Raw genomic sequence first — 10608 nt, 5'->3', positions numbered from 1 at the left:
GCGCTGCTCAGTGGGAAGCCTGGTCATTCCTTTTATCTGGAGACAGGACTTCCTGTGTTGCAAGGCAAAGCCTCGGTTTGCCATGGACGTCTCTGACTACCCGGCCCGTTGGTGCTCTTTTCTTTCTAAACCGACCCTTTCCCCCACTCTAATGTGAATTTGCAATCACTTAAAAATGTGTTGCAGGCGAAGATCCTCGTGGCGGGGCTTCAAGGACAGTGACTTAAAATAGGCCACCCCACAACGTTAGCCCCATACTTCTCCTTATTCTCCTCTCATCCTAAATTGTTTCTTTACTTTCCTAAATAAATGTCGTGCTTGTGTTTATTATGAATTTGACTCATATTTTCTGTGTAGGTGGTGGCGGCGGGGAGAGGCAGCAAATTTAAAACCGTTTCTGCAATCATCTGGCTGCCAGGAACTTGGAACGAAAAGCCTACATTTTTATGAGGGTTGTTCAACCACCTACTACTTCCAATCTGAATTTTATCTTTGCAAAAGTCAAATGAAGTTCAGCAATTCTGCTGCAACTAGCATGAATTGTGAATGTACTTTTTAAAAAGAAACACCAGCCCTAATGGAAACGAGAACAGGTTTGTTTTTAAAAGTAGTGACATAGGTTTGGTGTGGTTGATGCCTCCAGTTCAGTCACAGTGACATTCAGGCATATTTGAATAAAGTCCAGCTGAGTAAAGACCCACATGCCATTCAGTGTGGGACTCACACTAGTCATTCAGGAATAATAGAATTGGACACCAAATCTCGTGCCAGTATAACTGTTTTTGGATCTTATTTACAATTTTAGCAGCTCCACAGGCAGGGTGGCAAGCCAATGATCAAAGCCTCTTCCAATTTGTGTCTGTTGCATGTGAAAGTCACTTGTAATTCTTTCACCCTTAGGTTGTGTTTTAGCAATTATGGAGCTGCAGTTTGTCTTGCTACCATTGTTTTCTGCACTGTGTGCTGGTATGAATCCCTGGGCTGCTTCAGCATTTGCAATTGTTTCTGTGAGAGAGGTTTTTTTTTAAAAAAAACAAAAACGGCTTGGATGCTCCTTTACCATCACTGATGTTGCTCAATGAAAGTTGTGCCTGTTTCAGCTGTGTCTGTTCTTGTGATGCCTAGCAGATGGTGAAGCATTGCTTAGCTCTGCTGTTTTCATAAAGGGACATGGCCACTGGGAAGAGGGCAAGGTCACTGGGTTCTCCAGTGCCCTACCAAGGACTGAGCATCTGGATCCTGTTCTTAGTGATTCTGCTAGACAGCAGTCAAGGCGGAGAGGAAAGGCCCTAGCTGCTCTGTGGTCCACTGCATTATTTGTGGTGCTATGATAAGCTGATTTTACCACATGAAGTGGAAGGTGACAGAAGGGGTGTCCTTTGAGAAAAAAGCAGGCTGCTGGCAGTCAGCGGAGTGAAGGAGGGGTTATAGAAAATGGAATAGGTCCAAAAGTTTGTAGAGTGAGACCGTTGGTTCTTGTGTGTATGGCACTTGAACTATGGATACTCTGCATCCCATAATTCCTCACAGCCCCCCCCCCCGTTAAGTATTTATAATTCAACTATGGAAGATTGTTCATGAGCAGTTCCTCTCTTCTTGCCTTTGCAACAGATCTAGTGTCATCCATCCTAACCCGCTTGGGTGCCCGGCACCTGCAGCTTTCGAAAGGAAGAGTGATTTGCTTGGTTTTGGCTGTCACTTCATGCACTGTACTTTCATCTCAGAAGGGCACACACGTCGCTTTCATGACTCAATGGAATCAATGCAGACACCTCTCTTGGCAAACAAGGGGTGCCTCGCACAAGCTCTTGCCAACTCTGGCTGCGTGGGACTAAATGTTCCTGTGCCAGTACTTGAACGGGGAATAGCACATGCCATGTGACTCCCACAGGAAAGCTGTGCAGCTCCTGGGTCTGCAGGCAGCCGCTTGAAAATGTGAATGGATGGGGCTCCTAGCAGGAGGCAGTGTCTGTCGGAGGCAGGCACCAACCCTTTCCAGCTTGTTTATAATGGCTTAAGGTCTATGGGAGCAGCTTCCCTGCTAATCCAGCCAGCCAATATCTCAGGGTCAGGAGAAAACCTCGCCCTGCAAAGCCGAGTGGGAAGCTGCCCCCACGGCAGGGTGACTGGAGTGGAATGACAAATCACACCTTCCAGATTGGCGCTTCCTGTGTGCTGCTAATCAGCTGAACTGCAACAGGAAGCACTCGGTGGCAGATGGCTCTGCAGGCACTGAGTGGGAGCTGCATCCATATGCGGTGGGTGGGCTGAGAGAGACCCAGGTATGGTAACATGACGGGAGAGGGATAAACAGTTTAAAGAAGAAGAGGGGGCAGGGTAATTGGCTTTCTGAGAGAAGCAATGTCTTCGACAGGCCTTGATGCTTTAAGCCCTTGCAGCCTCAGGGTTGGAGACAGCAGCAGGTGGGCATCTTCTTCCATGCTATTCCTGACATGTAATGTGCTTGTTTAAAGCCTTGGATGTGATATGAACTATGTCTGTACCTGAAGCCGATTTGAGCTCTCTCTGTGTGTGCTGAAAAAGCAGCAGAAGCAATTCTGAGAAGTAAAAGACGCCGTTCTTTTTTATAACACAACCCTGCCTAAAATCATACAAAGACATGGAAACAGGGAGAAATTGGGTCCTTTGGCTGTGGTGTTTTTTTTTTTAAAAAAACCAACAACACAGGGATTATTTGGGGAGAGTGCTGGACAGCCTTAAACCCACAGTAATTCAGTCCCTGGTTAAAAGAGAGAGAATCAATATTGGGTCCAGGCTCCCCACCCTAGCAAGAACCAAAGTGGTGCCTTCCGAAAATTGTTGAACTTTGAGCTCCCAACACTGCCAGCCAGCATGGTCAGTGGTTAGAGATGTTGGGAACTGTATAGCCCAACATCATCTGTAGGTAGGTAGCATGTTAGCTACTAACCAGTGATGAATTAGTTTTAAACCTTCCCCAAGGAAGGCTCCTTGATTCTGTTTCTTCTGCATTTCCCAATACCATTTATTTTTCTAGACTTTTTAAAAATGTTTCCCTTTTCCTCCCCCAAACTTGGCCCATAGCATTTGTGGTCCTTGTTAGCGATCTTAACCTTGAGGTAGAAACAAACCATTTCCACCTGTTGAGCTCACAAAACCTTTCTGCAGGCTTCCACATAGTTCATCAAATAGTTCATATTGTTTGAGTGACTTTATGATGCCCCTTGCCGCCATTTGTATCCTTTAGAGTGGTCTTACTCACTGCTGGTTTGTAGGGCATAGATCTATCTGCTCATGGCATTTCCCCTCTAGGATAGCAGTGTTGTTGAATCACGATTCCCCTCATCCATGATCACTGGCCAAGCTCGCTGAGGCTGATGGGAGTAATAGTCCAACCTTTTGCAGCCACTGTGTTGGCGAGTCCTGCTCTAGAATCTTATTAGGTTCCAACCAAGTATCTCACCTTTTGAAAATAAACATGAAGCCGCTAAATGAGATTGTGAAGTGTTCAGTGTGTGTCACCAGTCTGCTAGGATATAGCCCTTTACATCTTACTTTGATTCTTCAATGAAGGGCTGCATCCATGTGAGACTACTGAAGATTGCTCTTGGCAAGACGGCAATGAAGGAAGCAGATCTTGGGGAAGGGGGACTGCGACTCCTCTAGCTTTTCTGGTTCATAGCCTTATAATGCATCTGGCTACATTTTGGGATACCTTTTTTAATGCTACCCAAACCTAGCAAATATGCTTTTGTGACCTCACAGCTAGACTACTGTAGCATGTTCTATCTGGGTCTGCTATTGATGACTACCCAGATGACATCTGAGGGGCTAGACCAGGTACCTTTCCGGCGGAGCACAGATCTCAGCTACCTGTCCTAAAGGATTTGTCTGAAAGACCTGGAACTCTGTCTATTGAATGCGGCAGGGTGATGTGATTAATGGATTAGTAGCAAATCTAGGCACAGCAAGTCTGGATTTACAGGAAGGGCTGTCACTCCATGGAAGTGCAGAAATCCCAGTTTCAATCCCTGGCATCACCAGTTAAGAGAACTCTGCTAGCAGAGCTGGCAAAAACCTTTGCCCGAGGCTCAGGTGGGGGTGCTGCTGTCTGCCAGAGTAAACAGTATTGGATTAGTGGGACCAGGGGTCAGTGTCTGACAGTGTGAAGCAACTTCATGAGCTCACCTGTCATGAAGATGCAAGTCAGTCCAATCAGGATCCTCAGAAAGTCATTGATGCTTATCAGGGCCCTGGGAATAAGTGATGTAGCAGGGAATCTGGGAATTATGGGAGCAGGCTTTGGGCACTCATGGTGTGACTAGATCTGTGGCAGCTGCAGCTACAGCAGGTACAAGCTGTCTGCTTTCATCAGTCAGGACTCCACTGGATATATCTCTCTGTGTGTAACTCCTCCCCACCCCTAGAGCTGACTGCTGATGCCTGAGGCATCCATCTATACTGCTTGTTGGGTTGGCCTGGCACTGCAACATTATGCTTATGGATGCAGTAAAAGAAAGAGACACCAGCCGCAGCCCCCTTCTCTCTGGGATTTTTCAGTAATGCAGGAATGTTATTTAGTGCAAAGGGAGAAGCACACTGTACACACAAAGTACCATTCTGGGTGCTCTTCCCTCCCCCTTTTTTTCTCCCAAGGGGGACTGATCACACAAATTGACCCTGTGGACATACAGCTAGATGGCTGATTGTAATACTTGTGTCACATGTTCCTTTGAATACAGTCAGGGTGAGGAGCAAATCCTCTACTGCGCGTATTAGATCTCTTGCCGGATGAGTGTGTGTGAAAGGACTCTTATCTGGAGTCATGGGTTTGTGTGCACCTTTCTGTTGCACCTAAAAGCACCTCCATTCTGGTACACTGTGGTCAGGATGGCCAGTGCACAGATGGCCCTTTCCAGCTGGTACAGCTCTCCTTTTAGAATTGGGAAAGACCCAGACTAATTTGACCATGGCAGCCTCATGTGCTGACTAGGTCTGTGACAGCTGCAATCTATAAGGCAGCGACTGATGCTCATCAGTTTTGGCTTTGTTATCAGAGTGGTGGTTTTCTGTGTGCCCAGGCCATTTTCAGGTACATTCAGCTACGGGAATTGTCTTCCATAGTCTGAAGGAGTGCTGTCCAGATATGGCTGTACCCAGGGCTTTCCCCCTCCCACAACAGGAACTAAGCGGAACTCTGTTCCAGCACCTCTGAGGTGGGCACCATTGCCATTGTAAGAGAGTTCCAGCACCTCCTTCTCTAGAAAAAATAGCACTGGCTGTACCACCAATCTGAAAACTAGGATCTAGAAGGAAGTGTATGGAGAAGCAAGGAAAGTTTACACCGCTTTCAAATCTAGGTAACCCCCCCCGGGGGGGGGGAAACCACCCTAACTTTATGTGCCCCCAGCAGGCAGGGACTCAGCCTTGTGAATCATATTAAGTCCTTTTATTCTGTTTTCCACAGAAATACCTTGTAGGGCAACTTCCCATACGGAATCACAATACATGAGGTGGTACACTGAAATACTACAAGTTCTCACAGAGCACAGCAGGACACACACATCATTTACAATGTTCAGATAAAGGATTTAGGTCATTGCACTTACAACTGTAAACTTCTTCTTTTGTTTGATGGGTGGTGGTTGGTATTTTTTAAAATAATTTTTATACAGAACCCCTCCTGCCTCCAAGATAATAAAAATAAAAAAGAGATAAGGGAACAACTCAAGATACATGGGAGGCAGGATGAGGGCATGAAAGGTACATGTCATGTGACAGCCACAACAACTCTACAAGACTCTGCTATGCTTTGCAAGAAGAGGAACAGTCCAAAGGAGCCAGTCACAAACACCAGGCTTTGTTTGTTGATCTTTTGTACACAAAAGCAAGAGTTGGCAGGTGTGCTGGTTGGTGAGATGGAGCCCCCCGAAAAGGGGCCTGTGAGTTGTTGTTTTTCTTTTTTTTTTCTTCATACCACATGAGATTTTTAATTTAGTTTTATTATTTTACACACTGTACAAATATTTACAATGGAAGGGAGGGAGGGAGGTTGTAGCAGCCACTGTTGAGAAAACCTGTAGGGGGCACAAATTCAACCTAGAGCCCTGAAGAAGCATCCTCAGATTTTGCACTTGTCATTGTGGGTAATCCTTTGTATATTTTGGGGGGTGGGGGGGACAGGGGAGGCCTGAGTGGCAGGGAAGGAGCTGGGTGGAGAAACTTGCAATTGTTACTACCAAATGCCTTGTTTGACTCAAGTTGGAAGCAAATCTCCATTTTGGGAGTCTCTACCCCAGCTTGCCATCCTAGCTGAAGCAGCTGCCAAGAACATATGTTTACCAACCAAGCCTTCCATCCTGGATGTAGGTCCACTATGAGTAGCTGCCACCCCTTCTACTTGGAATTATTTCCAGTCTGTCTATCATCAGAAAGATCCATGAACACCGTAACTGCTATGGTGGCCACAACTCCAAGATGAACCAAACAGGTATGCAGACTGCTGCCAAAACTGGGTCTTTACAATGGGTGATTGCCAACAAGGTGAGTGTGCAGTTTCCTTGCCCATGGAAAACTCAACTAGCATTCTCTGAAGCTAAGGTGATATTTTCTGGTCTCCTCCAATGAGACAGCACAGTGAGGTAGGGCCCAAGTACCTGCTTATGCTTTTATTAGTAGAGTAACCAATTCAACAGTGCAAGGAATTCAAGAGGCAGCCAGCTTGAAAGCATGGCCTCTGCCTTTATCTCCTACATGAATTTCCATGTCCTAAGCCAACCGCTATATCAAATGATTGGCCTTTGTTCTACAAAGCATTCCACGCTGGTAAAATACCCTGGCTTGGCTACTTTAGAAGACAGCCTCTAGTCTACATACATATGATAACTTTCCCCACCTTGTAATCCATGGGAAGGAATAACTTAAGGCTTAGAGGTCACTCAATGGTACCAGAGCAAGAGGGGAAGATAGTGCCAAAGGTTGTGTAGGCAGTATATCTGCATCTTGACTGAGAAGCTGGGTTCTTAGCAAACAGCTGAACTACCATCAAGAGACCTTCCTACTAATATTTTTAGACTTGCAACTCAACATCATGTCTGCACCAGACCCATTCGGGTACCAGGTGCAGTTGCATTGCCCGTGTAGCTTTTACCCTGTAGACTTTGACCCTGGTCCCCTTCATCCATCCACACAGCTGGTGGGGATGACTGTGTCTCCCTCAGGCAGACACTGGTTCTCATTGCATAGGTGTCTCAGGCAAAAAGCGACCTGCCTTTTCTAAGGCTTTTGGCCAGATCTCTAGTTGGGCACCATAGTGACAAACTAGGAGTACAGGCAATTGCTGTGTGAATGTGCTCTCTAAGATGACAAGGAGAGGCCACTGCTGGCCAAAGACGTTGCAAAGTGTGAGTCTTCCCTAAGTGCACTCCATGGAAACCATGCAAGCATGTCTGCCTTTACAGTTTTGCTTATAGTGTCACAGTCCTCTTTTCTTTTTAGCTAGAAGATGAACCATACTATATGCTAGCTGTTCACATGAGTCTCTTGTAACATTAAGGCTTATATCAAAACAATGCAGACCTGGATTAATTACTGTAGAGAGCTCATGTGATTCCAACCCCCAGCTGCCTAAGGGCCACAGCATACATTCCTTTTTCAGCATGCTCCTTTTTTTAGCGCTCACATAAAATAGGAAAGCGTGAAAGCATGAAACACATTTGCAAGTGTGTTTTAAGTATCAAATAGACCAGGAATACGAGTCAGGGAGTCCTGGTGAGCTGCTGCTCCTTGAGTGCCCAGTTGGTACCCAGGTTTGCCTCTGCAAAAGGGGTGACGTGGCCCTTAGACTCACTGATCTGTCAGGTTCTCTTAAAAATGTCACAAACTTCTGCATTTGCAAGAACCTCTCGTGAAACAGAGGTTGTTGCCTCTTAACCTTTCCCCTTCTCCTCTGTCAGGAAAAGCTCATACAGTTTTGTTCCCATTTTTGCAGAGCTCTGCCTTGGAGTCTAACCATGGAGGAAAAGGCCCTGCACCATCATTGCACCAAGGGTGCTTGGTATGGCAGAAGTGAGTTGAAACGGTCTCTATTCTGGAACCTACTTCAGCTTAAACTGCACCGCTCAGTGGCTGTCAGCCTCCCATTGTCAGGAGCTGCGGTTTAGTAGTTCTTTATTCATTAACATTGTGCTTTTTGGGAAAAGGAGACATCACTGTTGTTTCCCAGGTTCTGAACTTAGGGGAGGGGAATAAGGTGCTTTCTTTGCATTAGCCGATGCCACACTGCTCAAATTGTCCATGCAAAATTTATTGGGGTAACTGAGTCTTGGAACACCTCCCCCAGCCTGTGGTGCTCTCGAACCAAGATAGAATTTCGGCTTAATATTTTTTTGGCCAGGAGGAATGTGCTTCAGGTCTCAAGAAAGCCCAGGAAGCCCCTTGAACTGGACACTAATGGCTACTCCAGGGAAGGATGTGGCAAAGGACCAAGAGTTTATGGAGTTCCACAGGACACATCTGGTGTTACATTCTGCAGGATAATTATGCTTCATGGTGTCACTGACAGGCCTTCAATAACAAGTGCATAAATCTGCTAATGGCATTCAGAAGTGATGATGAACCAACTGGAGAGAGAGAGAGAAAAAAAAAACCTCAAGCAAAGAACGGCAAGCATTCTAAATAGATGAAACCGTGCAGAGAAGTAGCAAGCCATGCTCTACAACAGACAGAGACAGTCACCGGCTCTATGGCTACCCTTTGGCAAAAGTGTCCCTCAGATGGGTCAAGCATGCCACTAATTGAAAACTTCATACGCACAGGTGTTCGATATAAAGATACCTATCCAGTTTCTCAATAGCACATTTGCAATTAAATCCTTATACATAACATTGAACTTATTAAATATTAACAGTTGTTTTTTTAAACTTTTTTTTGTTTTGTTATTTCATTGCATAGAACATTAGACATGAGAATCATTTTGCTGTTACCCACGGTGAATGGAAGCTCCTATGGGTCACACCAATGAATTGTTGCTCTTGAGCATGCTCAGTGTGGACGAGAGACGGGCAGGAAACAGACAGCGCAGACAAATGGGAGCCAGAGCATCCATACACTTGCTGGATTCTTTACAGCAAAGGAAAAGAGGAGCCGTTTCACAGGGTTTTCTATCGGCTCTCGCGGGTAACAGTGCCAGGAGGTTCAGCAACATCCTGCCCCCAGGGAGCTCCTCCATCGTTCTGAGCATGCCCACTGGTAATGGCTTAAGAAGGACTTGAATTGCACAGTAGTAGTAGGAAGGAGGATGGCAGAGGCAAGCTCTCCTGATCTCATCACACTGGATTGTGCTCTTTTTTTGTAGCCTTCTGCACTCTATTGCTTCTACCGACAACAGTCCATGTGCTAACGCAGGACAAAGCAAAGAGGAAAAACAGTATGTTTGATACAAAGTAAAAAACAAAAACTGAGAACAAAAAAGAACCTCACAAAAAAAGAAAATTTAAAATAAATCCAAACCCCCAGTTGCTGGGTGCTGATGAGGTATACGCATAAATAAAAGTGGAATGATTAAGGCTGTTTTTGAAATAAAAATAATCCCCAGGCATACATAAAACAATGCACAACACTAACAACGGAAAGCACTGCCATTTGAATGCTTTAGAATGGCTTCAGGATGGCTTTGGGGTGGCTGATAGACATGCCTGGCCAGCATTTGCTTCAGTCAATAGTCAGCCAGTTTGCACTGCCTTTCAGAGTCCTATGGCCTCTTATCTCAGTGGTGAAACAGTGTTAGGTCCTAGTCGAAGTTCTCTTCATCCCATGCTTTCCATTGCAGGGAGGATGAGAGGGAACAAACACTGTGCAGGCGGAGCGACCGACAGGGCAAACTGGAATGTGAAGAGCAGAGCCTCCAGCTCCCAGCCCTCGACTCAAGCACATCTTGGAGAGTGGGAAAAACCTATGAAGATTCTAGAGTTAAAATTCAGTAAGAGAGAAAACTCTGCGTATAATCTCAAGAAAGGGCCATGGCTCCCAACATTAGACCTTAGGCACAAATGGAACCACCACAGTGAGTAGTCTCTGGAGCCCCAGACATCCCCTCCAGGATCAGGGAAGTGGCCAGTCTGTGTGACAAGCTGGGACCGGGCCATGTTCTGTAAACGTCTTTTATGTACATCTTCTCAGACTAAGCGTCTGCCTTCACCCCTTGGGGCTCATGCAACGAACACCGTGGAGTTGACAGCAGGCGGCTTCTGAAAGCCTTTTGCGACAGTTGGCTCAGATGTCCTCAAGGAGCTTCTTATGGGATCCACTGGCAAATGTCTCCGTAAAGATCTCTTCCGCCTTCCATCTCGCAGCCTAGTGGTTTTCCATGGTTTCAAAAGCTTGATGAGACAAAAGAGAGAATCAGAAATATTATATTTACAATAGGTCAGTCACAGAAACAAAATTTCTTGCCATGCCATGGTTTGGCACAAATTTTCCTGATCCTCTCTGGATATTCACTCACAGCACCACCTGAGAAAGCTCTGCTGTACTGTACTGTTTATGTCAGCAGTGTGCCTCTCTCATTTCTCAAAACCAAAGCACAAAAGCAACCCAAAGAACTAGCCAGGAAAGACCACCAATCAAAGG

General features: G+C 45.9%; 1 protein-coding gene across 4 annotated transcripts in view; it reads right to left on the bottom strand.

The window, feature by feature from the left end:
* Window positions 1–5413: 5413 nt before the first annotated feature.
* The window catches only part of BSN (bassoon presynaptic cytomatrix protein), a 203895-nt gene continuing 198700 nt past the window's right edge, over window positions 5414–10608 (bottom strand). For all 4 annotated transcript variants that reach the window (XM_081851280.1, XM_081851279.1, XM_081851278.1 and 1 more), the window contains one exon: window positions 5414–10358. The gene's annotated coding sequence lies outside the window, so the exon portion shown is untranslated. The remainder of the gene's footprint in view (window positions 10359–10608) is intronic.

This window comes from Podarcis erhardii, assembly GCF_964252035.2.
Source record: "Podarcis erhardii genome assembly, chromosome: 2".
NCBI classification, from domain to species: Eukaryota; Metazoa; Chordata; class Lepidosauria; order Squamata; family Lacertidae; genus Podarcis; species Podarcis erhardii.
The sequence above is the reverse complement of the archived record's forward strand: the minus strand, read 5'-3'. Positions and strand labels throughout refer to the sequence as shown.